Below are 25,465 nucleotides of genomic sequence, written 5' to 3'. Positions count from 1 at the left end.
CCTTGCAAAAGCAACACGCACAGAGAAATGCTTCCAGCAGGCCCTTACCAGAAATCTCTTCCCAAATGTTCCGCAGGGTGATGAAGAGGAAGGGGTGTTGTCCAGGAAGGGGATTCTTCTGCAAGTTAGCCTGTGATGGACACCAGAAAGCGATGCAGGTAGGGGCGTGGGTCATTATGCAGAAGGTGCCTAGGTTAGTCCCTGGCATCGCCTCTTGGATAAAAGGTAGGGAGGCCAAATCTGGAAGTGGCAGTTCCGGGAGACTAGGGGGCAGCCCCTGGGGAAAGTGGATCAGGCACCAGACATACCCTGATATTACAATTGATCCAGACAGCCAAGTTCAGTTCTCCTAGAGGGTGGGTTCCAGTGGCAGAGTTTGCATATGCAAAGGGAACAGAAGACCAAACTGCTTAAAAGAATAGAACAGTGGTTGTTGTTGTTAATAACAACAATAATAATGCCATTATATGTTGCACTTCCTCAAAGGCGCAGGACAGGGAACAGTTGTCAGCACAGCAACAGGAAAAGAAGCAATAATTAATATTAAAAGCCTGAAATATAGTTCATATTAAATTAAGAATTAAATTTAGAAGAAAAACAGCTTTGCACAGAGAGAGGAGCCCCATCTCACAGTCCTGCTCTGTTCTGGAGTTAAAGCGGAGAGGAAGTGTGCTCCAAGGAGCAGGAAGTCTCCAAATGAGCCAATCAGGAAGCTGGAGGAGACTATTTGAAAAATACCAGGATGTTCCTACTATCTAACTATGCTAACTACATATCTCCTCTGATGCCCCCTGTAGGATATTCTTCATATCTTTTTGAATCATGCACACGACAGATCTTTCATATTCCAACAGATTCTACTGAGGCTTCTCCCTGGATCTCGCCCAACCAAGAGCTGGAAACCCTACATAACCAGGGTATGAAGTCATAAATCCCACCTTGCAAAGCTGTCATTTCTTCCAGGGGAACTATTTTTTTGAGTCTGGAATTCAGCTGTAAGAAGCAGAGGAAGAAGAGAGGGTTTGTTTGGTTTTTTTTCTACCCTACTTTTTACTACCCAGAGGAGTCTCAAAGCAGCCTACAATCGTCTTCTTTTCCTCTCCCCGCAACAGACATCCTGTAAGGCAGGTAGGGCCAAGAGAGCTCTGAGAGAACTGTGAGTGGCCCAAGGTCACCCAGCTGGCTGCACGTGGAAGAGTGGGGAATCAAACTCAGAACTCCAGATTAGAGGCCACCACACTTAACCACTACAGCTAGAGATCATCCACAGGAAATACGTCGGGGGATTTGATTCTCAAACCAAGAGAATCTGAGCGTCCAGGGAGAGATGGCAGCAGAAGTAGACAGTGGATTCAGCGGTCCCACCAGCGCTGTACGGAAACGGCAAACGAGGGCTGTGAAACTTTATGACGGATGGCTGAGGCCGATTGGAAGGAGCAGTCAGCGCACAGAGGGAAGTCATTTTTCCTCCTCGTTGAAGGATGGCTTCGATCAGTCTCTGTCACTTACACAAAGGCGTTGCAGAGATAGAGACGGAGATTAGATCATATATTATCAAGTAGCCAAAAGATAGACAAAGGAGCCACCTGCTGCTTAACAGATGTTCTCTCAAGGATGGGGGTCTTGTGACTGACGTGACGGAGCCCCCGGCGGGGTGGCCACCTTGAGACGAAGCAGGGCACCGGAGAGATCGTTCAAAGGCCCGTCTTAATTATTATCCATTTCCACGGCATCAATACAGAAACTAGCAACTGGTGTGTGTGTGGGGGGAAAGGGGGGTGCTGTCAAGGCCCAGCTGACTTAGGATGACCCCGCAAGGTTTTCAAAATGAGAGATGTCCAGAGGTGGCTTGTCATTTCCTGCCTCTCCGGAGCAACCTTGGACTTTCTTGGTGGTCCCCCATCCAAGTACCAACCAGGGCTGAGCTTCCGAGATCTGAGAAGGTTGAGCTAGTTTGGCCCATCCAGGTCAGGGCAAATGATATACCAAGGTGGTTTGCCATTGACTGCCTCTCCGTAGCAGCTCTGGACTTTCTTGGTGGTCTCATATCCAAGGACTAACCAGGGCCGACCTTGCTTAGCTTCTAGTTGGGGCCATCCAGGTCAAGGCAGAAGATATACAGGGGTGGTTTGCCATTGCCTACCTCTGCATATCTACCCTGCACTTCCTTGCTCGTAGGCTTGCTCTGTTGGTGCAGAACCTTCGTAACTTCTCAGGGAATATTACCGAAAATGTCCACCGAAGGCACCAGTTTTCTGCCTTTCGCTTTCAAAGGGCATGGGCATACCCCAGAAAATGTTTGTGTGCGTTTGTTTTTTGAATGTGGACGCTTTCAAAACGTGCAGGCTTGTATTTTGCAGATCTTTGGATCGGTGCAGCATTTCTGGCATGGAACCATATTTTCACATGCCAACCACGTAACCGTCACCAGAGACGTCCAAATTCTTTCGGGAGACAATTCTGATTCTGCGAACTTAGGTAGATGGTGAGTGGGTGGGTAGAAAGGATTGTGTCGGTTCTTGGCTCTTGTGGCCCTTTCTGGCATGCCCAAGGGAATGCCAATCGCCACTTTGGTATCAGAAGGTGAATTTCCTGGCCAGGGATTCTGGTTTTGTTTGGGGGGAGGGCATCATCTGGGCATGGAATTGGGGTCTCTGTGTGAATTCCCTGCATTCTGCAGGGGGTTGGACTAGATGACCCTGGAAGTCCCTTCCAACTCTACGCTTCTCTTCTACAAAATGAGCCTTCGGGGAGGGCGGTATATAAATATGACATAATATAATAACCAGCTTAATTTTTTCTCGCTTGGGTGGCTGGGAGAGGGGCATCAATTTGTTTCCTCTTAAACTAGAAAAATCTGATATTTTTGCTTGTTTTTCGTAAAGCTTGCAGCTATACAAATCTGTACATTTTTCAGGCAAGGGGGAGATATTCTTGGGAGGTTTTCTCGTTCTGCAGCTTTTCCGCTGAGCACATTTTTCTAGAACTGTTTCTACCGTTGGGGGGTGGGGGGAGGGGTTGTTGGAGGAAACCTTAAGACAGATCAGAAAGATCTAATTTCTCCCCTTGACACTCCTGTCACTGGCTGACTAGTCTGTTTTAGAACACTTGTTGTGCCCTGTGACAACGAGTGTCAAGTATACCTGCAGTTTCTATCTGGGGAGGGGGGGAGGGAGAGGGAGAGAGCTGTTGTCTATTACCATTAGATCTATTAGCCAAGGAGTGAATAGCTCGCAATTCAGAATCTCCTCCTTTGGAGTGAATTATCTGTCGCGGGAAGTCTGCCGTCTCTTTGACAGAAGCACGGGCTTTCTTCGCTCACGTTCATCCCAGGAAGAAAACAACCCCGCTCAGATCGATAGAGGTCCTCGAACGGATTGAAAATAGCTCCCGAACCTAGAAGAAGAACAAGAGCTGGCTTTTTTGTACCCGGCTTTTTACTACGCGAAGGAGTCTCAAAGCGACTTACAATCACCTTTCCTTCCTCTCTCCACAACAGATAGCCAATGAGGTAGGTGGGGCCGAGAGAGCTCTGAGAGAACTGTGACCGGCCCAAGGTCAGCCAGCTAGCTGGATATGGAGGAGGAGTCTGGAATCAAACCCGATTCTCCGGATTAGAGGCTGCCGCTCTTAACCGCTACCTCAACCTGGTTCTGAAGAAGAGCATTTGGGGGAGCCCTTAAGCAAGTGGGGAATGCTATCCCCCCCCGTCAGCCATTTTGCCAAAAGATGTTTTCTGCTGAGACCTGTTGAGTGATGGAGGCCCTGACAGATACCACAGGAAGGGGCCAGGTTTGGACTCCTGGATACCCTGCCCCAGCAGAAGCATTGTTCTGCCCTCCTCCAAACAAAGTATCTGAATCTGCAAGATCTGTAGTATGCATGATTCAAAAAGATAGGAAAACTACCTTACAGGGGGCGCCAGAGGAGATGTGTATTTAAGCATAGTTAAAATAGGAACTTCCTGATATTTTTCACATACTCTCCTCCTGTTTCCTGATTAGCTCATTTGGAGACTTCCTGCTCCTTTGAGCCCACTTCCTCCCTGCTTGCCTCCAGAACCGAACACCAGGGGACTGGCATCCCTACTGAGTAATTGTCTTGGCTACTGATCTAAACCCACCAGGTTGTGACTCGTATCTCTTTTCTGTAGGCTTGCCAACTTTGGGGTGGGAAGTTCCTGGAGATTTGGGGAGGGGCGGGTGGGCTGAAGGCGGCACCTGAGCAGGTTAGAATGCCATAGACCTCACCTTCCCGAGAAATCGATATTTGTAGTCGGAAGGGAATTACAGGCCTCCATATGAAAGTTGGGAACTCCAACTGGACAGGTCGACCTACAGATTCGTTTTATGGTTTTGCAACGCACGCCTCCCCTTTTTTGTAAAGGATGCTCCCGATAAATCTTTTTACACGTCTGGACGTTGCAGGAAACCAGCCCCGTCTCAGACTTTTCAGCTGCGAGAAATGCAAAAACGCCGGGGAAGATTTGTTTCCCGAGCACCAAGAGCTGAGTGACCTTGTGGTTTAGCCCTGCACTTTATCTCTGCGATATCCTTCAGCTGGTAACTTATGAAGGCGGAAGCATGTAGCAAAAACGAACGGCCCAAGAGCGGCCTGTTGGGGCTTGGGGGGGAGGAACCCGGGCGCAGCTCAGATGTTACACCGGCCGGCCTGTGCGCAAGACAAGAAATAACAGTGCAATGGGGGAGTTTCCGGAGAGGAACCACACGTTTCCCAAAGCCCTCTGTCTGAAGTCAGGATCCGAACGGGGGATGCTGCGTAGCCTGAGCCAAGCGTTTGAAGTAGGTTACCGTCAGCCAAGCGCATGAAGTGGACGAGACGGTGAGCATACTGCAGCAGTGCCTCCATGTGCTCGAGAACAGATGTTTGGTCTCTCCGGGCAGATAATTGTCCTGCTGTAAGGTTGGTTTGACCTGCGCGCACGGGGCTGTGCATTGCGCCGAGAGCTGTTAACAAATGCGAGCACCCTTTTCTCTCTCCCTCTCCGTCTCCCACTCCCCCCCCCGTCTCTCTGCCTCTCTCTTAAAGCCAGCCGAATGCTCAGCCACGCTTCCTTTTAAGAACATAATTGCTCCCAAGCAGCTAGAACCCATACATCCTCCTGGCCTAACGACTCCGGAGCCATTTGGCCCTAATTTATGAGGACAGGGTTCAAAGTTTTAATAATATTTGGATAATATCATGGCCCAAACCGTCTCGGAGCCGTGATGTACGAGGGGGAGAGTGGGCCGCATTTCGATTCCGTGCGCGAGGAGCAGGAGCGTCCGCAGTCCCCGGGCTGGGCTGAAACCTTTATGGCGATGCTCGCGGAGAGCATCATGAATGATAGATGTGGGGATAGGAAAGGCGGCAGGAAACACACCCCCGTGTTCCTCGAGCTCCATCCCCGGCCGCCACTCTCCGTACGCAGAGGAATGGATTGCAGAGATGGTCCAACGGGATGACTAAACACTTAGTGGGTAATGTATGGGCGCATCAGCATAAGATATACACACACCCCCCTTGCCGGCTTGGATATTTATGTGGACACTCTCTGCTCAAGTGGCTCATGGGGTGTTCGGGCTCCCTGTCACTCACCTCGCCATCTCTCGACCCTAACTGCCCCTCTGGGCATGACTCTCTGACAACCCGAGCTGCTGGCTGCTTTACGCCGCTTGCCAAAATGGGCGCCAAGCCATCGTGGCCAGCAATGGCTTCGGAGGATGAAGAAGGAGAGCTGGTTTTTAGTACCCCGCTTTTTTGCGGCTTACGATCGCCCACCCTTCCTCTCCCGACAGCAGACCCCCTGTGAAGAGGGTGAGGCTGAGAGGGCTCTGAGAGAACTGGGACTGGCCCAAGGTCAGTCGTCCCACAAAAGACATCCCGGGAGGTAGGTGAGGCTGAGAGAGCTCTGAGAGAACTGGGACTGGCTCAAGGTCAGTTCCCCTACAACAGACACCCTGGGAGGAAAGTGAGACTGAGAGAGCTCTGAGAGAACTGGGACTGGCCCAAGGTCAGTTCCCCTACAACAGACACCCTGGGAGGAAAGTGAGACTGAGAGAGCTCTGAGAGAACTGGGACTGGACCGAGGTCGCCAGACAGACCTTATATGTTTCAAAAAGGGGGGAAACAGTGGTCATGGGTGACTTCAATCATCTACCCTTCCTCTTCCCACAACAGACCCCCTGCAAGGTGGGTGATGCTGAATGGGAGAGCTGGGACCAGCCCAAGGTCACCCAGCAGGTTTCACATGGAGGAGAAGCAGGGAAATCAAACCGGGTCCTCCAGATTAGAGGCTTTTAGCTACCCAAGCTGCCCTGCACTGCCAGGGAAGTCCACTGGGCAAAAATCCACCCAGTGTCTCCGGCCCCAAAGGGGATTTCACTAGCCTCAGGCAGAACCAGGGCCTTTTGGGTCTAAAAAATATCGGGAAGTTCTTGATCTAACTATGCAAAACCCACATCTCCTGTGATGCCCCCTGCAGGACAATCTTTACACTCTGCTCAGTGATGCACACTGCAGATTTTGCTAATTCCAGCTTGGAGAATTGGACCTTTTGCCTGCTCAAGGGGCCTTTCAATTTCCTGCATACCAGGGGTGAGTCCTGGCATCTGTGGCAGATGCTGGAGTTGATCACGGCTTAGCCCCGGCAGAAACGAAGCTCCGGTCATTGCTTTTATGGCATCTGTTGTCACAAAACGATTTGTTGCCCCTGAACCAGCGACCTGCTGCTATGGCTACTTCCAACCCGGAAGGCAGGACAAGAGATGCCAGGAGAAATGGAGACCTGTCAAGCAACCAGGAAATGGTTAATCGCCACCCATTCAAATTCCTTCTGGGAATCATCTCCGATCACTGCTTTTGACACCTGAATAGAGAAATTCACAATAGCATTTGGCAGGAATTCTTTCTCTTTTTTCAAACTACAAAAGAGAGGAAGAAACCTTGAGCTTCGAGTGCAGGAGGAAATGGGGCAATTTTCTCTCTCTCCCGGCGGCTCTCCCGTCTTCCTCCCGCTGAAATCCGCTTCTGCCGGCTCGCCGCCTTCCCCTCGGACCACGCGGGCATTCCAGCCAGCCCCTCCCCGGCGTTTGTTTAGTCACAGCAGATGTTTCACAGTTGGGAAGATTACAAAATAATTTTTCTCTAACCCCGGTTAATTGTGACTTGGCCTTTTTGCTCGCCTCTAATGGGGAGTCTCTTGGTACACCTCTAATTCCTGCTTATTGCTTCCTAATGCGGTGGTATTTCGGGTGACCTCTTTGCGTCAGATCAATGGGATGTGTCAGGCGATCCTCCCGGTCCCTTAATTGGACTCTTCCAACTAGAACAATGGGCGATTAGCAAAAGTCAAAGTGTCGGCCTAAACAAAAGGCTAGGCCGTCCAAGCCACGGCAGAGCCTTCTCTCCGGCTGTTTGCCTGCTGTGTGCAGGAGTTTGCAGCCCTCGCCTGAGCTGCTCACAAGACCGCTCCTCCACGCAAGCCCATTGGGGAATCCATTTATTGGAACAGTTGGCCTCTCTCCCAAGCATGCTACAAGACTTGTCTTTACTCCTTGCTCTGACTGTATCACCTTCGTGCAGGGCGGGGCTCGGCCAACAAGCTGAGAGAGGTGAGTTCCCAGCATTCTGCAGGAGGGGTTTAGACTAGATGACCCTGGAGATCCCTTCCAACTCCATGATTCTATTCCAGCTCATCAGGAGCGTTGTGCGTTCATCTGTCTGGTGTAGTGGTTAGAATGTTGGACTAGGATCCCTGAGCTTAGCAATAGCCTCAGGACCTGGACAACCCCAAACCATGTTCCAGACTCTGGGTCTGGGCATCGTGCCCCAAACAGCGATCTCCTTGCATTGACATTGGCAAAAGCTGGGGGCCAACATGAGCTCTTGTGAACTGGCAAAGCCAACTTGAGGAGGGAAGGGCCATCGGGCAATTCAACAAGGAAGCAGAAGAGAAACTTGGAATTATGAGACGGCCCAGCCTCTGCGGTCTTCCCTGCCCTGAGGAAGTCAGAGCCAAAGGCCAGGAAGAGCCTGTGGGATAGAGGGAGATGGCATATGGATGTGTGATGGGAAGGGATCTTTAACATCCAGTCCAGGAGCAGTGAAACCACTAGAAGGTGATAGACCTTTGCTAGAATGGGTACACTCATACCCTCTAGCCACGGACGTAGTAAGGCAGGTGCCATTCCATTGTCTCTTTCAGGAAGGTCATTATGCCCGGTCCACTCCAGAAGATCCCTGGAAACAACAGGAGTTTCCTTGACTTCATTTTAGTTACTGGAGAAAGAAGAGATCTACTTGGTACACCTTCTCTGCCCTTCAACTCTCCCCTTCTCTCTCCTCCTCTACCTCCACTGGACTCTCAAGTATCTCATTCTGGGTAGGGATGCCAATCTCCAGGTGGGTCCTGGGGACCCCCCAGAATTATAGTCCATCTCTCCAGGAGTATTCCAATTTGAATCTGGCAACATATGACAGGAACACAGTGAAAACATTGCTGACAAAGTTGGTGGTATTCCCCCCCCCACAAAAATCCATCACTCCTTAGCAACTTTAGGGGACTGTTGGAGGTGTCGTCACCCTTCTAAGCAGAGGGAAATTTAAATCACCCAAAATCAAAATGGAAATCGAATTCAGTGTAGACAGCAGGGATTGAATCGACCTGGGATTGGAATAAAAGCTCCGTGCAGATTCAGCCCAGTTTACAAATCTACTCTATTTTAGAAAGTTGTTACAAAGATAAAACAGAGCAAGAAAGAACCACTTTTGCTTCTTGAATTTCTTGAACAAAAGACAAGATAAAAATGTGTTAGGTGTCCTGCTTTCATTCAAGAGAAGTTTTTTTTTTTTAATGGGGTAATCACACATCCACTCTCCTCTTGGGATTCATTGCTGCTTCTATAAGTTCTCAACAGTTTTGGGAGGGGTCTCAGCTCCCTGGTGGAGAATGTTCTTTTCATACAGTAGGTCCCAGGTTCGATCCCTGGCAACTCTAGCTTAAAGGACTAGATAGCAGGTGACTCCAAATATCTCCACCTGAGACCCTGGTGGAGATCAAAGTTGACAGGGCTAACCTCACTCCATAGAAGGCAGATTATTTGTGTGCATTTTCAGACTCATTGTGGAAGGAAGGGGTAAGATGCAACCTGCGAACACTGATAATCCTTTGCATGTGTCAAAAAGAGAAAAGGAGATAGTGTCTGACAGTCCTCTAACTCCTACAAAACTTTGAGTCATTCGTCTGACACAAAACAAGTGTGTTAAACCTGGAGCCTAGCAAGGATTTCCATTCCTCTCCAAAGGTAAATATATTTTACAGATATGTCTGCATACACACCAGTTATTGACGGGGGGGGGGGAGCAGATTCCCGTTCTGTGCACATTTGGGAGCTCAGGGGATGAAGCCATTAAGGGATCAACACCTCCGATTTATGAAAATACAGGGATGATAAAGAAACAATAGAGGTGTCTGCATTGTGCAAATGACATTGATTCATTCCAGAACAGGGCTGTTAACGGCTGGAAACTGAAGAAATAAATGGAACAATGAATAGATGCTTTTACCAGCTTGTCATTAATTAGCAGCGAGCACAATCCTTTTGTTGCCCCTTTCCCGAGAAATACAAAAAAAAAAAAAATCCGGAGGAAAATACAAGCACCCGGCAAAATAGATTGCTCCGTGTCACCAGGTTGACATCTATATTTCCTTCCTCCCCGATCACTGCTCTAATATATTTTGCTTTCCAAACGAGATCAAACTTCCAGTCTGGCAGCTGAATTTCATCTCTGTGTCACTTTCCCAAAAGACATATTTCCAACTATCAACTCGTATTGTTGAAGGGGGAGAAAGGCATAATAACAAAGCCCTTTTAATGTGACATGGAGCAGAACTGGGAGCGGAAGGCATTGTGATTCAGTGCTCTTCACATAGCTGAGAGTACATTTCACGGTAGACGTTGTCCCTGCTAGATCGGAGCAACCCCTCTAGCAGCTGAAGGAGGCAGACAAATACTTCCAAAAAGCCAATCCGTAGGGCATGTAGACCAATGCTTTCCCCTGGTGGGGCCTTCCCCGACCACTGTTAATCTGAGTTACACCACCCCTCTGAATATGGAGGTCAACCTCACCATGATGACTCAGACCCATTTATGTATTTATTTTTAGGTTTCTACCCCACCGTTCCCCAGAGGACTCAAGGCGGCTTGAAACAGAGGTAAAATGCACAGTAATTAAGTATAATATCGGCTTTAAAATCAAAGATCCAGTTTTAAAATTCAACCAAATCTAATTCTTAAAAAATCCATGGCCGCCTCTTCTCGCGTAACGCATGAGGTTGGTCTATTGAGTATTTGGAGCGAATTCCTGCAGGTGGACTTTTGAACAGGGAGAGCCAGCATGGTGTAGCAGTTAAGAGCGGCAGCTTCTAATCTAGCAAGCTGGGCTTAATTCCCTGCTCTTCTACATGCAGCCAGCTGGATGACCTTGGGCTAGTCACAGCCCTTATAGTGGTTCTCACAGATCATGATACGTATCTATTCAGCTGCTGCTTGAAGACTGCCAGTGAGGGGGAGCTTACCACCTCCATAGGCAACCCATTCCACTGCTGAACTACTCTGAATGAAAAAGTAAATCTTTTCTTGATATCTAGCCAGTACCATTCTACACATACTACTCTTATCCACTAGACTACTCTTGGTGAAACAGCCTTATACTGAGATCTTGGCCTGGCAAATCCCAGATTGTCCTTCCAGGTCTTCCCAGTCCAACCGCCTGAGGTCCTCCAACCTCTTTATGTCTTCTCCTCACGCACTATCCAACCTACCATGGTTTTCTGGCCTAAGAACCTCTGAAGGATCTGCAGCTTCACTGGGAGGTTGAGGTTTCCACCAGACTCTTCTCTGACTTCCCACGAAAAAGAAAAAGTGGGGAGGGGAGGGGAGAGAGGAAATGTAAATGTTTCGAAGATTACAGAGCATTCTTTTCCTACACTTCATTATAATGCATGCATGAATTATATATCGGTGTCTTACATACTTGAGTAATACGAGATGGAAGATACTCGGGTGCGTCAGGTTTCCTGCAGCTGCATAATAAGATGTCATTAATACTACCATATGTTCTCTTGATTCCTCCTTTAACCAGGTAATTGATAAACGAATCTAAGGTTGCAGGGTAGAAGGCAGGAAACCATGGCAAGAATATAGATATTTCTCTTTTATGCTCAGTGGTTACTGCCTGGAGGATACAAATGGATTCCCAAGGCTGGTGAACTTGAAGACTACCGTCTTCTGCTATGGTCCATCTGTCCCCGTTTGAGCTATTCTGACAATGTTTCTTCTCTCCACTTTTTCCTAGAAACCTTTTCCCAGAGACGTCCAGGGACAGTCCTGGGATTGTCCTGCAGGCAAAGTATCACTATGGACCCATCATAACACATGGCACATTCATAATTCCTCAAAGGTATTCGTGCATTTAAAACATTGTATCCTTTATTTATGAATTTATTTTATGTAATTCATTTGTACTCTGTTCATCCCCAATGGGTATAGGGTTATCAGCCCTGGGCTGAGAAATACCTGGAGACTTTGGGGGTGGAGAAAGGAGCAATTGAGATTTGGGGCAAGGAGGGAGCTCAGTGGAGTAGAATATCCACCCTTCCAAAGCAGCCATTTTCTCCAGGGGAACTCATCTTAGTCGTCTCAAGATCAGGTTGCCAGCTCTGGATCGGGAGATACCTGGAGACTTTATGAGTGGAGCTGGGGGTGGATAGGATTTGGGGCAGGGAGGGACCTCAGTGGAGTATGATTCTGTGGAGTCTACCCTTCAAAGCAGCCATGGTCTCTTTAGCCTGGAGACAAGCTACATGGGAACTGATCTCTACTGCCAGGAGATGAGTTGTAAAACTGGGGGATCCCTGGGTCCCACCTGAGGACTGGCAGCCCTAACTCATGGTCCTGACCTGGATGGCCCAGGCTAATCAGATCTCATCAGATTTCAGCTGCTAATCAGGGCCAGCGACTGGTTAGTTCTTGGATGGGAGACCACCAAGGAAGACCAGGGTTGTGATGAAGAGGCAGGCGATGGCAAAAGACCCCTGATCATCTCTTGCCTTGAAAACCCTACAGGGTTGCCGTATGTCAGCTGCGACTTGACAACAAAAAAATAGAGAGAGAGAGGGAGAGAAAGAATTGTTGAGGACCATCACTACAGCCACAGGCAAGGAACTCCACATTACTCATTGAGTAATGAAGAGCTTCCTTCGGTCCGCCCTTTCTTCCCTGCTGTAAACTACCGACATAGTCATCAAGGTAAGGAACTCCCAACGATTATATTGGTGGATCTACACAAGAAAGAAAGAAACAAAAAAGAAGTCAGGAATATATATATATATTTAAATCATATTTACACCCATGCCCTCTTGGTATTCTTTCTGCCCTCATAAATAAGTTATCTTTAACTGCAACGAAGGGAGGGGTGGAAGAATGTCGCACAATTTAGTACCACTTTATGGCTGACATTGATTTAAAACACTCCATAAGGGGCGCATAGCTGCAGGATCAATTAAAAGTAAATGCGGTCATGAAACTTGCATGAAGTACTGCCTGCCAAAACCAAGCGGACTACCATCCTTCATACGGCTGTTTGCTGCTTGAACTCCTCGGGAGGAGGAAGGCTTGCAAACAAAACAGAAGAAGCAGCAGAAAAGACAGGAGAAAGAGGCAATATATTTCCTTTATTTGATCCTAATGAATGGAAAGCACAGCTCCGAACCGGAGAACGTGGCTCCTTGCCAAAGAGAAATGTCCTCCGAGCGAAATCTGAGTCACTTTAAAGATTCCACGGAGGAGATCTTGTTTAATGGTCTGAGGGACCATTGTTTTCATGGGCGCACCCATCATGCTATCTCCCCTACCGCCACCTTGCAATTTCCCAGCATGTATATTCCAGGTTGCTCCCCTTGTATCCTTGAATGTATTTGAACCTCCCTCGTACCAAGTCAAGACATTGGTCCTTGTGTTATCCGCCATAACCTACAGGGGTTCTCTGATGTTCTGAGAGGAAAGGGGCCTTCTCCCAATACCTGTAGACTGCAATCCTTTAACTGAGAGCTCAAGGTTCTATGTCAGGGTGATGTCAGGGTCAGGAATGAAACCCCTTTCTTCTATGTGACACATTATGGCCCCTCGCCATTATAAAGCTCTCTAAAGTGCACCAGGAGAGAAGGCAACATGGTACAGCTCAACCTTGTCAGGTCTCAGAACCTAAATGGGGTCATTACTTGGACAGGAGACTGCCAAGGAAGACTGCGGTGGAAGTCAATAGCCAACCATTTCTGCTTCTCCTTTGCCTTGAAAGACCCTTGCTGGGTCATTACATGGATGGGAGACCCCCAAGGAAGACTCTGTAGAAGAAGCTAATGGCAAACCACCTCTGCTTCTCACAGGCTTCGAGGTGGCCTTGCTAAAGATGGTATTTGTTTGGGAGACCACCAAGGAAGACTCTGCAGAGGAAGGCAACGGCCAACCACCTCCTCTTCTCACTTGCCTTGAAACCCCCTTGCTGGGGTCACCATGAGTCTGTTGCTACTTCATGGCCCATAACATATGTATGTACAATAGATCAAATCCACTGGCTTGTCATGAATACTAAATTATATACAATAAAGAATGATAGGCATATTTACAGCAAATTCCTAAACAGCATTACACCCTTCAAAGTCAGCTGAAATCCCAGGGCTTAGAAGGACATAACAGTGCACTGTTAAATGAGTCAGTTTTTGCGGGGACCCTGAAGCAACTGACTGAACATCACAGTTTGGAGATTGCCTTCTCTGTGAACAATAGCTATTTCTGCTAAGCTGCGGAATGAAGAAGGAAAGATACGATGAATTGTCGTCCGGATCCAGATGGCCCTCGAGGTTACAGGGCAATGACTGTAGATACGTGCATACTTAGTTTAATTACCAGCTAATCAGAGGAAGAATATGCAAATCCTCGGACAGATGAAAGAAGATGCAGTGTGTGCGGAATTAAGCCAGTGGACTTAGATTTCCTCGTAGGTAACACAAGCACTGCTGTGATGTTGGAGCACTGCTCGCTCATAACGGGGAAAGAGCATCTTTTGGGAAACTTTTATCCCATTCTGCCACATTGAATGATACGGCACCATTGCTTCTGCCATGAGCCAGCACGGAAGTGGAACAGAAGCCCCAGGCGATATATCAACACTATCAAGATGCGGCACAAATGACCGGAATGTGTTAGTGCAGGGGTAGTCAAACTGCGGCCCTCCAGATGTCCATGGACTACAATTCCCACGAGCCCCTGCCAGCGAATACATGCACGTATATCTGGAGGGCCGCAGTTTGACTACCCCTGCTTTAGTGTATGAGCATGCAGCTGAGAGGCGAGCCAACCCTTGCTTGTGAAGCAGAAGTTAAGGATTTGCTCACCCCTGAGCTTTCAAGCATGCACTTGGTCACTCCTAGATTCACAACAGAATTTCCAAATTCAGGGCTTGCTCATTTCTGTATGCCCCGTTTCCACTAGAGCCCTTCGAAACATGCTTGTTAGAGCCCTCTTTGATGCTGTCAGTAGTGTGATGTTTGTTGGTTATTGGGCACGCAAAAAGGTCTGAGAGAAGGGTCGCCATTGGAGCAATGGCTGGTGATGTCATGGAAGTACCAGCAGCTCCCTAAAGCAGGGGGAAACCCCTTACATAGCTCCTAGGAGGAAAGGGAATTGAGGTTCTTTCTCCCTGGCAAAATGCCACAGGTTCTCCCTGCGCCATCTCCCATCCAAGTACTGACCCCTTATGCCCAATGCTCTGCTTTAGGAAACCCCACCGCAAAGAGCGTGCAAACTTAAAAAGGGTTCTCGGGGGAAATAGATTCCTCTTGAGCTGGGCTCGAAACAAAGCTTTCTCATTAAAGAGAATCAGGGCGAAATTAGAGAGAAAGGCGGGCTCTGTGTATAGAAGAAGTTGGCCAAGCCGCTTGGTCTAGACGTGATTATGAAGATTACAAGGTGTTGCGGGAAATGATTACACTTCCCATTGGACCAGAAGAGAATGCAACCTGCTTATTATTCGGACCCGGGTAATGGCACCGCAGCCGATACTGTCGCAGAGGAAGGCAAGCTGGACAGGGCACCTGACTTTGCAGTTACTGACAATTCTGTATTTTGTTGGTTTGAAAAATTATATCCAATCTGACGGGACTACAGTGCTCCATGCTAAGGTTGCCAGCCCTTGCCCCCAGCCCCTGTTCAACTGGCAGGCAGGGGGGTTTACTAAAAGGAAGAGGAAGGCCCAGGCCACCTCGCTGGCATTGCACGGGAAGTGAGACTCTGTGGTGGAAGCCATTCTTACCATAGAGTTTCCCTCCAAAATATCAGAGCTTCGCAGTGAGCTCACAGCGTGGTGATGTCACTTCCTGTGGGACACCAGGGACAGGGCCTGGGTCTTCCTCTTTCTCCGAATAATCCCCTCACCCCCCAGCGGTTGTCAGGCAGGATCTGGCCATCCTAAGGCACCCCGCAAGGCCACTAAAATCCTTTGGCATCAGTGGGCGGGGGGATAAGGTGTTCTTGAAGTCTGCTAGAATCAAAGGGGGGGTGTCGGAAAAATGGCACTTCTGCCAACGAAATGCCCCGGGTGCATCACAGCGGATCACAAAAATCCAGTGCCTGTGGAAACCAAAGCCATCCCAATGGGTATCAGTGACTGAAGCGAGGTGTTGAAGAGCACCTTATCTGTGGTTTTTAGCTATTATTTTCCGCTCTATTTTTATTTGTTTGTTTTCAGCTTTGCATAATTAATTAGAAACTTGAGTTAATTAATGCAAAAGCCGAAGCATGTCCAACTGTTTCTCGCAGATGTCACTTGAAACGAGCTATCAAATTAACACCATATGACAATGACAGTTTTGTAAATCATCCTGTGGCCCATGTTGCCACTGAATGCATTTCTGCCAAAAAAAATAGAGAGAGAGAGAGAAAGAAAGTGTTTATTAGAATAAACCACATTTGCCAGCGATTTTAATCTGCTGCAGGAGAGACGGGCGCAGAAGCTGTGGCACAGAGAAAAGGGAGAGCCTTCCCCCCCTTCCCCGTTGCCCAAAAAATGTGCAAGATGTTTCATGTCTATGTTGTTGTACCAGTGCATAGTGTGCATAGTGCCAGCAGTGCGCATGGCATATTTCAGAACGATGCACGCACAAAAAAGACAGTCTTGGCTTTGACCCTTGAAGAACCAGCAAAGTGAGAAAAGGAAAAGGAAATGAATGAGAGGGATGGATGGATGCTATGGTACAGTGTTTGGTTTTGATTTGGTCAAGGAAGAAGGCAGCAGGAGAAGAAAGGGATAGGAATGGAATGTTTAGGTCAGCGAACGCTGGCAGGGGCTCCTGGGAATTGTAGTCCATGGACATCTGGAGGGCTGCAGTTTGACTACCTCTGGTTTAGGTGGTAGAACGGACTGGAACACTTCAGGCAGCAGATGGTAGGTTCCAGCTCTGACCCTTCCTTCGGGTAAGAAACCTTCCTGCAAATAGAATTCTAGCTTAGAATCGTAGAGTTGGAAGGTACCTCCAGGTCAAACGTGTAGCATTTTTAAGACCAACCACATTTAATTCAAGGTATGAGCTTTCACATACTTCATCAGATACAATGTCATGGCATAGAAGTAAGCAGTTCATACTTATAGGCAAAGTATGAGAGTACCCTGGAACCTCCACGGTCATCTAGTCCAACCCCCTGCTAACGCTATGGCATGACCTGGAAGTGACATCATTGCGTCAGGGGATGCTCTAGCTTCTGCCCCAAACTGCTAGGGTATCGCCCTCTACGGAATGACGTCACTTCCAGGTGATCTTCTTGAGTTGCCAGTGATGCTATGATACCACCAGTATAGCGCCTTCCCAAAATCATCCATCAGAGAGCCAAGGCGGTGTTGAATAGATTTTTGTGAACCCTAAACTTTTCGTTTTTAATCATTTGAGGGGGAAAAAATTAAAATGTTTTCTTCGACCCTAAAAGTTTGGGAGGGGGGGAAACCCGACTGTGTTTAAAAGAAATTACAAGATTCTCGTAGCCCCCTAAAAGTACCGTCGGCCAGAGGCTCTGTGCTCACTGCGCCCCAAGGATAACTCAGCCCTGGTGGCCACCCTACATAGCAGTGGACTTAGGAAGGCCTGTTACCCAAGGTGTGCTCCCCCAGGACAGTACCTGGAGCCCCCCCTCCCCAGCTAAGGTGGTCTGTTCTGACTGGCGCCCCTGCTGAAGTATCTCCCAACATATGTGGTCCTTTTCGGGCTTTTCTGCTTGCCGAAGCTTTGCAGTAACTGTCTGAAATTAATGAGATGGGAGCATTTCTATTCAAGGCCACGGCACACTTTGTTTCATTCGGCAGAAAACAAAACTGGGATGTGATTGATATCCTTCTGACACATCAGTCTTTCTGACTGACTCAAAGAGCTTTGGAAACAAGGAAACCTGACAGCAGAATGTAGCTTTGTTTACCTTGCTGGGTTCTCTCTCTCTTTCCCCATTTCAGCAAGATAACATGTTCAGTAGAACAGAAAAAGGGAGGGAGGGAGGGGACCGGAGCCAGGGCCTCTCTGGACTGCAGCAGAGCGGAGATTTTAACTGCAGTGCTAGACTGAATAATATGGGCCTTATTTCTTAATAGACCCCTTTGAGTTGCCAGCTCAGGACCGGGAGATTCCACGAGCTTTAGTGGTAGAGCCTGGGGAGAACAGACGGTTTGAAGAAGAGTTGGTTTTTATGCCCCGCTTTCGCCTCTCTTCCTCTCCCCACAATAGAACGCTCTGAGGTAGATGAGGCTGAGAGAGCTCTGAGAGAACTGTGACTGGCCCAATGGCACCCAGCAGGCCTCATGGGTCTCAAAGCGGCTTACAATTGCCTTCCTGTGCCCTCCTCACAACAGACCCTCTGTTGTGAAGTAGGTGGGGGCTGAGAGAGCTCTGAGAGAACTGTGACTGGCCCAAGGCCACCCGGCTGGCTTCATGAGGAGAAGTGGGGAATCCACCCTAGTTTTCCAGATTATCCACTATGCAATTCCACCTTCTCTTTGGAGACAGGAGGGACCTTAATGGAATATAATTCCACAGAGTCAGTTCTCCAAAATAGCTATTTTCTCTAAGGGAAACTAATCTCAGTCAGGGCATCAGTTGTAAATCAAGGATTGAACCTGACACGTCTCCTACAAAGCACAGTTCTACTACTGAACCTCTCCAGGTAGCAGCCCTTAGATAGAGAGGCTGGTTCTTTTTCAGTGGCCTCCTGATTCAAAGGTGTGTCTTGCATTATCAACCCCCTTTAAGATTAGCATTGCTCTTTAGAAGATCAAGAAGGTTGGGAAAGTGGGTATAATTTCACGGCGATGCCTGTGACTCCACGGGGGTTGTCCCCATGGTGGTGGCCATTCTGTTTGACCACTGGAGATTTGATCAACTGGGTAGGTTTTTTAAAAGGTTGCTATGGCAGCAGCACAAGAATCTTCACTGTGTGGCTGAAAATAAGCGGTGGCGGCCATTTTGTGGCTAGCTCTGCCTTCCACGGCAGCCATTTTGTGTGAGAATTCCTACGGTGACTGCAGGCTCAGAAAGGTTGGGGACCGGTATCTCTTTGGGTCACTCAAACATTTTTCTCCTTCTTTTCTTTTCCCTTCTTTCCCTTTTTTTTGTACTGAAATAAGCTTACAAGGACTGTAAATGCAGGTAATACTTTTCACGGCTGGGTTTTCCTCGGTAACAAATATGCAGTTTCTCTTTCCCATCTCGTGTAGCCCCCGGAAAATGCCTCTATCCCGCGCATATCAAATCGGACCCATAACGACGAGTTGAAAGCGATTCCGCTTTGATGGCCAAAGGCGGCGGAAAGGAAAACTCATCATCGTCATCAAGTTCCTCTATTAAACCCGCAAGATCACCCGTTTGTCTGCTGTTTTCCACCGGCCGTGAAAAACGTTCATTTCTAACGGGGAGGAGAAACAAAGCTGAAAGGGGGAGCACATAAAATACAAGAAGAAATCAAACAAAGTCAAAGGAACTCAAGGCCAGCCCTGGAGGCCCATGGTACAGCCACCACGATGAAAGTCATCATTTGTTCAATGCCTTTTATTTATTATTTATTTATTTATCATACTTATATACCGCCCTCCCCGGAGGCTCAGGGCGGTTTACATCATAACAGAGAACAATACATAAAACAGTGAGCATTCCCCAACTCTATGATGACCCTCATAAGTAGAGTTCCAGCTCCAGGTTAGGAATTCCTGGAGATTTTTCTTGGGGGGGGTAGGACCAGAGGTGAGCATGGTGTGGGGAGGAGTGGGACTTCAATGGTGTATGATTCCTTGCAGGGGTAGTCAAACTGATCATGGACTACAATTCCTCCAGATGTCCATGGACTTCAATTCCCATGAGCCCCTGCCAGCAAATGCCTTAGAGTTTACCTTTCAAAGAAACCATTTTCTCCAGACAACCTGATCTCAGTTGAAAACCAAGAAGGGAAGGGAAAAGAAACAATCCCCAACCTGTAAAACAAGCTCAAAACCTCAAAGCTTGAGAAATCTGAAACTCATTATCATAAAAAATATATTAAATACACATTTTATGGCACGGTGCTGAACTAGGTCAATGAAAAACAATATGCTCAAATCACAGCAGAAGAGCTACAAAAACCCTTCGTGTCACACACACTGCATCAAAAAAAACACTACAGATAACCAAACAACCTTAACATTAAGGACCTGACGCATTTCAATCCAACCAGATATTCTTCAGAGCTCAATCATCAACCAACAGATGTGTAAACACCACCCAGAGGTGGGCAGGGTGGGAGAGGGATTTCAATGGGGTACAGGGAGGTTCTTTCAAAGTGCCCATGTTCTCCAAGTGAAGTGCTCTCCATTGCCTGGAGAGGAATTGTAATCCCAAGAAATCTCCAGCCATCACACAGCAATCAATCTCTAGACTCTATAGTTCTCTGGAGAAAATGGCTACGTTGGAAGGTGAAGTCTATGTCATAATACCCCACTGAGATAGCTCGCCTCTCCATACTGCTCCCTCCCCAATCTCTACCCCCAAATCTCCAGGACTCTTCCAACCCGGAGTTGGGAACCCTACTTGCAAGACCAGTGTAGTCCTGAATCAACCTGCTTGCTACTTCCCCCGAGCACCCAACAGCTCCAACCTTTCACCTGGGCATCACTGCATCTTTTTAAGCATCTGATCTATCAAGCATGCTACTGTAGTTTCTGTAGTGTGAGTCCCAAGACTGGCTCTTTAGGGGATTACTCCACCTTCCCGGCTTTGCTCTTCAAGAGGGCATTAATATTCTCTGAAAGCCATGCACTCATCAGTCGCTCCGTTAAGACCAGGCGGCTTTGATGTTTGTCTCCAAAATAGAACGGCGAGGGATAAGAGTTCAAAGTCTGCAAAGAAACTCAATATACAAAGAATGTACCACATCTTAATAAGTAATGAGAATTCCTTCCCTTTGTTGCTCACGCAAAGCAAAAAAAAAAAAAGAAAGAAAACCCTTTATTATCTTTATGGGATTAAGGTTCCATAGTACTTTGTTAATAAATAGCCAAAGTTGTTAAGGGTCTCTTTTTCCCCTCTGGTGTCCCCAGATAGGCCAGTAAACAGTATTAATAAACAGTAGTTTGTCTAAGATGCTCTGTTGACATTTTTTATCTGGACGATTTTTTTCCCCCCGCATGGTGGGAACCTGGGAAATTTGCAGCCGTGCTGATTCCACTCAAACAACATTGTTTCTGTCCCATCCCCCCCCTCCTGCAAATCAAACCAACAGGTCTTTATTTCACACAATTGTCTGTTTGCCTAACAGAAGCTTCTCCTCCTCCCCCCCCCCCCACCGATAATTTAAGAGCACGTACATTTTAGGTTGCAAAGGGAATAAAAACGGAATAAAAGAAATGCATGGATCGCGGATGATATGAAAAGGAGACCCACGTCAACACGTGGAAACGGAAAGAAACACCCTTAGTGCGATTAACTTTGTGCTGTTTTGTGGGTGAAATAAACAGTTCACACAAACAGCATGCTTGCTGCCCCCCTCCCTCCCAAATAAAAAAGTTTGTGAAATGTTATTTACAAGAAATGTGAGAGGGGATCACTTTTTTAAGCTGAACTTTCTCACCAAACAACCAAGCTTAAAAAGTTACAAATTTGGATTCCAGAACCGCAATTGTGTCTAGAGCCTGGTAAACTCTTTTCACAGGTGAACCCTAAAAATGACCTACAATCTGGAAATTGCCTTCCAGAACTTAGATCAGTTCCCCAGGAAGGCGGACTCTGACAGGGGCTTTCAGTCAGTGTACCGGGGTACAGCAGTATACCTTGAGAATCCCTCAGATGTACTGTGGCATGAGAGATTCCAAGATGGCAGCCACATGAACTGGGCAGTCACTGCTGCAGCTGTGCTGCTTCTTCCCCTGTGGCTGGGATACATTGTCCTGGTGGGTCTTTTGTTGGGTGTCGGGGCTGTCTTGAATGGGGGGAGGCGTATTTTGATTTGCATATTAATTTTGTGTCGTGGGGTGAGGAGATCGGTGGTATTAAGGCTATTAAGGATAGGACATTTTGGAGGACATTCCCTTCACTTCTGATTGACACTGTGAATAGCATAACAGCCAATGGCAGAATGGTTGTACCAGGCTGTCATCACTGCTGAGTGTGGGTTCCTCAGTATATAATTTGGAACTATAATTTGGAATGACACTGTTCCATTGATACATATATTTCCTGCCTTGCCTGGAACAGACATGTAATATTTTTAGTGTGCGTTGTTATTATTTAGACAACTGACACACTTGGTCTAGTGCAGGGGTGGCCTAACTGGGGCCAAACTGGGGCAGGGGCTCATAACAATCATCGTTCATAGACATCTGGAGAGTCGTATTTCGGCCACCCCTGGTCTAGTGGTTATTGTATGTGTAATTGATATTTTGGTCTAACAGGGGTGGCCAAACTGGGGATCTCCAGCTGTCCATGGACTACAATTCCCACGAGCCTTTGCCAGTTGTATCCTGACAGAGGCTCATGGGAATGGCAGCCCATGGACATCTCAAGAGCCGTAGTTTGGTTACCCCTGGCTGTAGTGGTTATTGTATGTGTAACTTTTATTTGTTGCCGTATGCATTGTCATGATGCATGTGATGCTACACGCATGATCTCTTTGTTTTTGGTTTATGTTCTATGAATGTTGTTTCTAATTTGTAGTTACTGTGCAGTTTGCAATACATTGATATATTTCAGTCTAAGTTTAAACTAGAAGCAGCTTGCCCCACTTAAAACACAGAGACCTTTCTTTCTTGGCTAAAGAGTTCCACAGAATTACAATTTCTAGAAGGATTATTCAAATAAAGAGTGCGCACAGTCAATGAGTAGAGAGAAGAAAAATCGGGAGAAACCCTGTCTCAGCCCTGATCCTTATTGGGCCCCCAAATTACTGCTGAACAAAAATGCTTGGAAGAGGAAGATATGGGAACACCCAGCGTCTTGCTGGGTCTTCAGTTCCTTTGATCTCCAAAAGACCGGTCCCTTTATTGCCCATCTCTGTACTTTTAATAGCAATCTGATACCCAGAAATTAAGCAGCATTATCTTCCAGCCAGGAATAGCTTTGTTACATTTCTCATCCGAGCAAGAATGGTAAATAAAACTGGCAATGTGTATCCCCTCCTCCTCAGCCAAATACTTCCCTGAACAGTCAAGTTTTGCTGGGCGATATAACCCCATACATTTATCTTTATAATTTGCATTTCATCTTTCCCCTAGACCTCCGAATCCCTTAAACTTTAAATGCACAGGGCAGGATCAGCTTTGTCGTAGATTCCATTTAAGATGCGGTTTGTTTTAAAGCATCCCTTCCAGGAAAAAAAATGTTAACTGCCCCAAGTTACAGATTGTGTCAGAAACAGCTTCAAGTCCCAATTTCAGCATCAGTGTAGCCTGGATTTTGATTTCAAATGACCTATCTGCTGGGAGGGTGGGATACAGGTTTCAGAGGGGGTGCAAAGATTCACAGCCAGGTAGAAAGATGCCTACTTGCGTGTCCTCATGATTAAAATGCAACCCCCTCCACACCCACCCTCACACCCATCCCAAACGTGGTATTTTAAGAGCACTTATCCTCCTTTTAAAGCCCGCAATAATTTAAGCAGTTTCATTGCGAGAGATTGGTTACCTTATTTCCGCCTAGTTTTGCTCGGAATGCAAATGGACTAGCCCCGTTGACATGCAGACCTGGAACTTTTTAATCCTCCCTCAGTGGGTAAACCCAGTGGCCACATTTTGTTGCTTCATTGTGACATCTTCTCATGCCCAAGGAACAATCCCAAATGGCCTCAAACACTCCTTCGTCACCAGCCCAGTTAATGGGGCCCATGACTAACGAAGGATCTAGAACAGGCTCCTTCAACCATGGTTTCATGAATGGGTGGAAATTTAGATAGATAGATAGATAGATAGATAGATAGATAGAGAGAGAGAGAGAGAGAGAGAGAGAGAGAGAGAGAGAGAGAGAGAGAGAGAGAGAGAGAATTTGTTAAACATTTATTGGGTGATATGGCCATGTATGGTCATGCTGACTCACCCACTCCCAATGGCCAATGATGGACCTGAAGGGGTAGGAAGGGGAGAGGCCCTGGATGGGCATGTCCACAGCGATGCTTCCCAACCATATTCTGCATGAACGTACCACTCCTGGGGTATCTTGAAGCCTGAAGAATGTTTCAAGGGTTTCTTGACTAAAAAAGCTGAGAAAGCCTGATATACTAGGGGTACTGTAGAAACAAGTGAGGTTGTAGATAAGACCTAGATAAGACCAGGAAGATCTGGATTCTAGACCCTCTCAACTTGGTCATGATAGAGTTGTCAACTCTGGATTTGGAAATAGGGAGGAGGTTGAACCTGGGCAGGACAGAGTTTGGGGACAGATGGGAAGTCAGCAGGGTTTAACGCCATTCAGTCCTCCATCCAAAGCAAATGTTTTCTTCAGAGGAACTGATCTTTCGTGTGGAGTCCAGTTGCAATCCCCGGAGATCTCCCAGCCTCACCTGGAGGTTAGCAACCATGGCCATAAAACCCTCTGGCCCACCTCTGGAATGCCAGGAGAGATTTGAGTGGGTGTTTCAGTGAAGGGGAAAAGACATAGAACTCTCCAGGGTCTCGGGTGGAGGTCTTTCATATCATCTAATGGCTCATCCTTTTTCTTGTAGATGCCAGAGGTCAGAAAAGCAAATGCTCTGTCATTGAGCTGTGGACCCACCCTCCTTCCCTCTTCCTTTCCACAGGTGCTTCGGGGGAATAAAGGAACAAGGATCTCTTCCTTGAAATGAAGAACAGGTGGCAAGCCTATGAATGTCTTCTTCCAACAACACCCCAGCAGCATTATGTTGGGACTTTAGGAGCCCTCAGGATACAATGCCTTTTTCAACAGATGAGTAAGAGGTTAGTTCGGATCTCAACCCTGGTTCCAGCCCAAGATACAACCAGATCTTTGACTCTGATCATTTCTCTCAGCGAGCCGTTGTGTTGTGCTGTTGTAAAGACAGCTTGAAACTGTCGAAACGGTTTAATTATACTGTCATTTGTACAACACGGTTTGATTTCTTTTCTTTTTTTTTACATTTTCTTCACACACAAAAAAAATAATGTTTTTCCTGGAGACCTGATTTAGATTCCAATAAACAGTTCGTTTTTTGGCTACCCCGAAGAAATGAAGTCCTTGTTAAAAAATCAGATTTTGGAGCAAGGAAGTTGGCAATTGTTTTCATTAGCTTCACAGGGCTCATTGTTTCTATTCTGGAAATTTTATAGCTCCAATCACCTACGGCCAGCATCTGAGTTTTAGTGAGGTGCTACAATAATTACACTAAGTGCTTTCTATTTGTCACTGACAAACAGAATTCCTTGAACAACGTGGTAAAGGGGGGGAGGGGGAACCCAGAAACTTTATTTTATTTCCAGAAGGGTCTGCTTTGATTCCTTGGGAGTATGTGTAAGAAATGTTTAATTAATAACAAAGTGACTTTTCCCTTCTTCGACTAGAAGATGGCACGTATTGTTTTGAAGCTCTCATGAAACGTTTGACTTGATAGGCAGAGAGGAATAGTATACATGGGTGGTGATGTTAAAATAGACTGAAAACTAAAGCTGAAAGCATTTCTGGAGACCATGTCTATGGAATTGCATTGGGGCGGGAGGAGTGGCCAGAGAAGTGGGCAGGTACAGGGGGTTTATACAACAGGATAGCACTCGATTGGCTTCTTGGGTCACCTGATCCTTGCTAAACTGGCAGCTGCAATACCAACTCTGGCCCCCTCTGCTGGTGGCGCTGCAGTGCAACAGAAAGCAGGACAATCCTTCTCTATTTGGGCAGAATGGTGCTGCCATTGGGGAGCAAGAATCA

The 25,465-nt window shown here is 47.2% G+C and overlaps 1 long non-coding RNA gene across 8 annotated transcripts; it reads left to right on the top strand.

The window, feature by feature from the left end:
- LOC143823883 (uncharacterized) lies at positions 1–24,756 on the top strand. Of its 8 annotated transcripts, XR_013226633.1 has the most exons (5): positions 1–158; positions 9,118–9,305; positions 10,168–10,216; positions 11,359–11,463; positions 24,348–24,756. It is a non-coding gene; the product is annotated as an uncharacterized LOC143823883 (long non-coding RNA). The 8 variants fall into 8 exon arrangements; XR_013226632.1 differs by lacking the exons at positions 1–158; positions 9,118–9,305; positions 10,168–10,216 and adding exons at positions 4,558–4,842; positions 18,811–19,099; XR_013226629.1 differs by lacking the exons at positions 1–158; positions 9,118–9,305 and adding an exon at positions 4,558–4,842.
- The last annotated feature ends 709 nt before the right edge of the window (positions 24,757–25,465 follow it).

The sequence above is a fragment of the Paroedura picta genome, chromosome 14 (genome assembly GCF_049243985.1).
Source record: "Paroedura picta isolate Pp20150507F chromosome 14, Ppicta_v3.0, whole genome shotgun sequence".
In the NCBI taxonomy this organism is placed as follows: domain Eukaryota; kingdom Metazoa; phylum Chordata; class Lepidosauria; order Squamata; family Gekkonidae; genus Paroedura; species Paroedura picta.
This window is presented reverse-complemented; position numbering and strand designations above follow the sequence as displayed.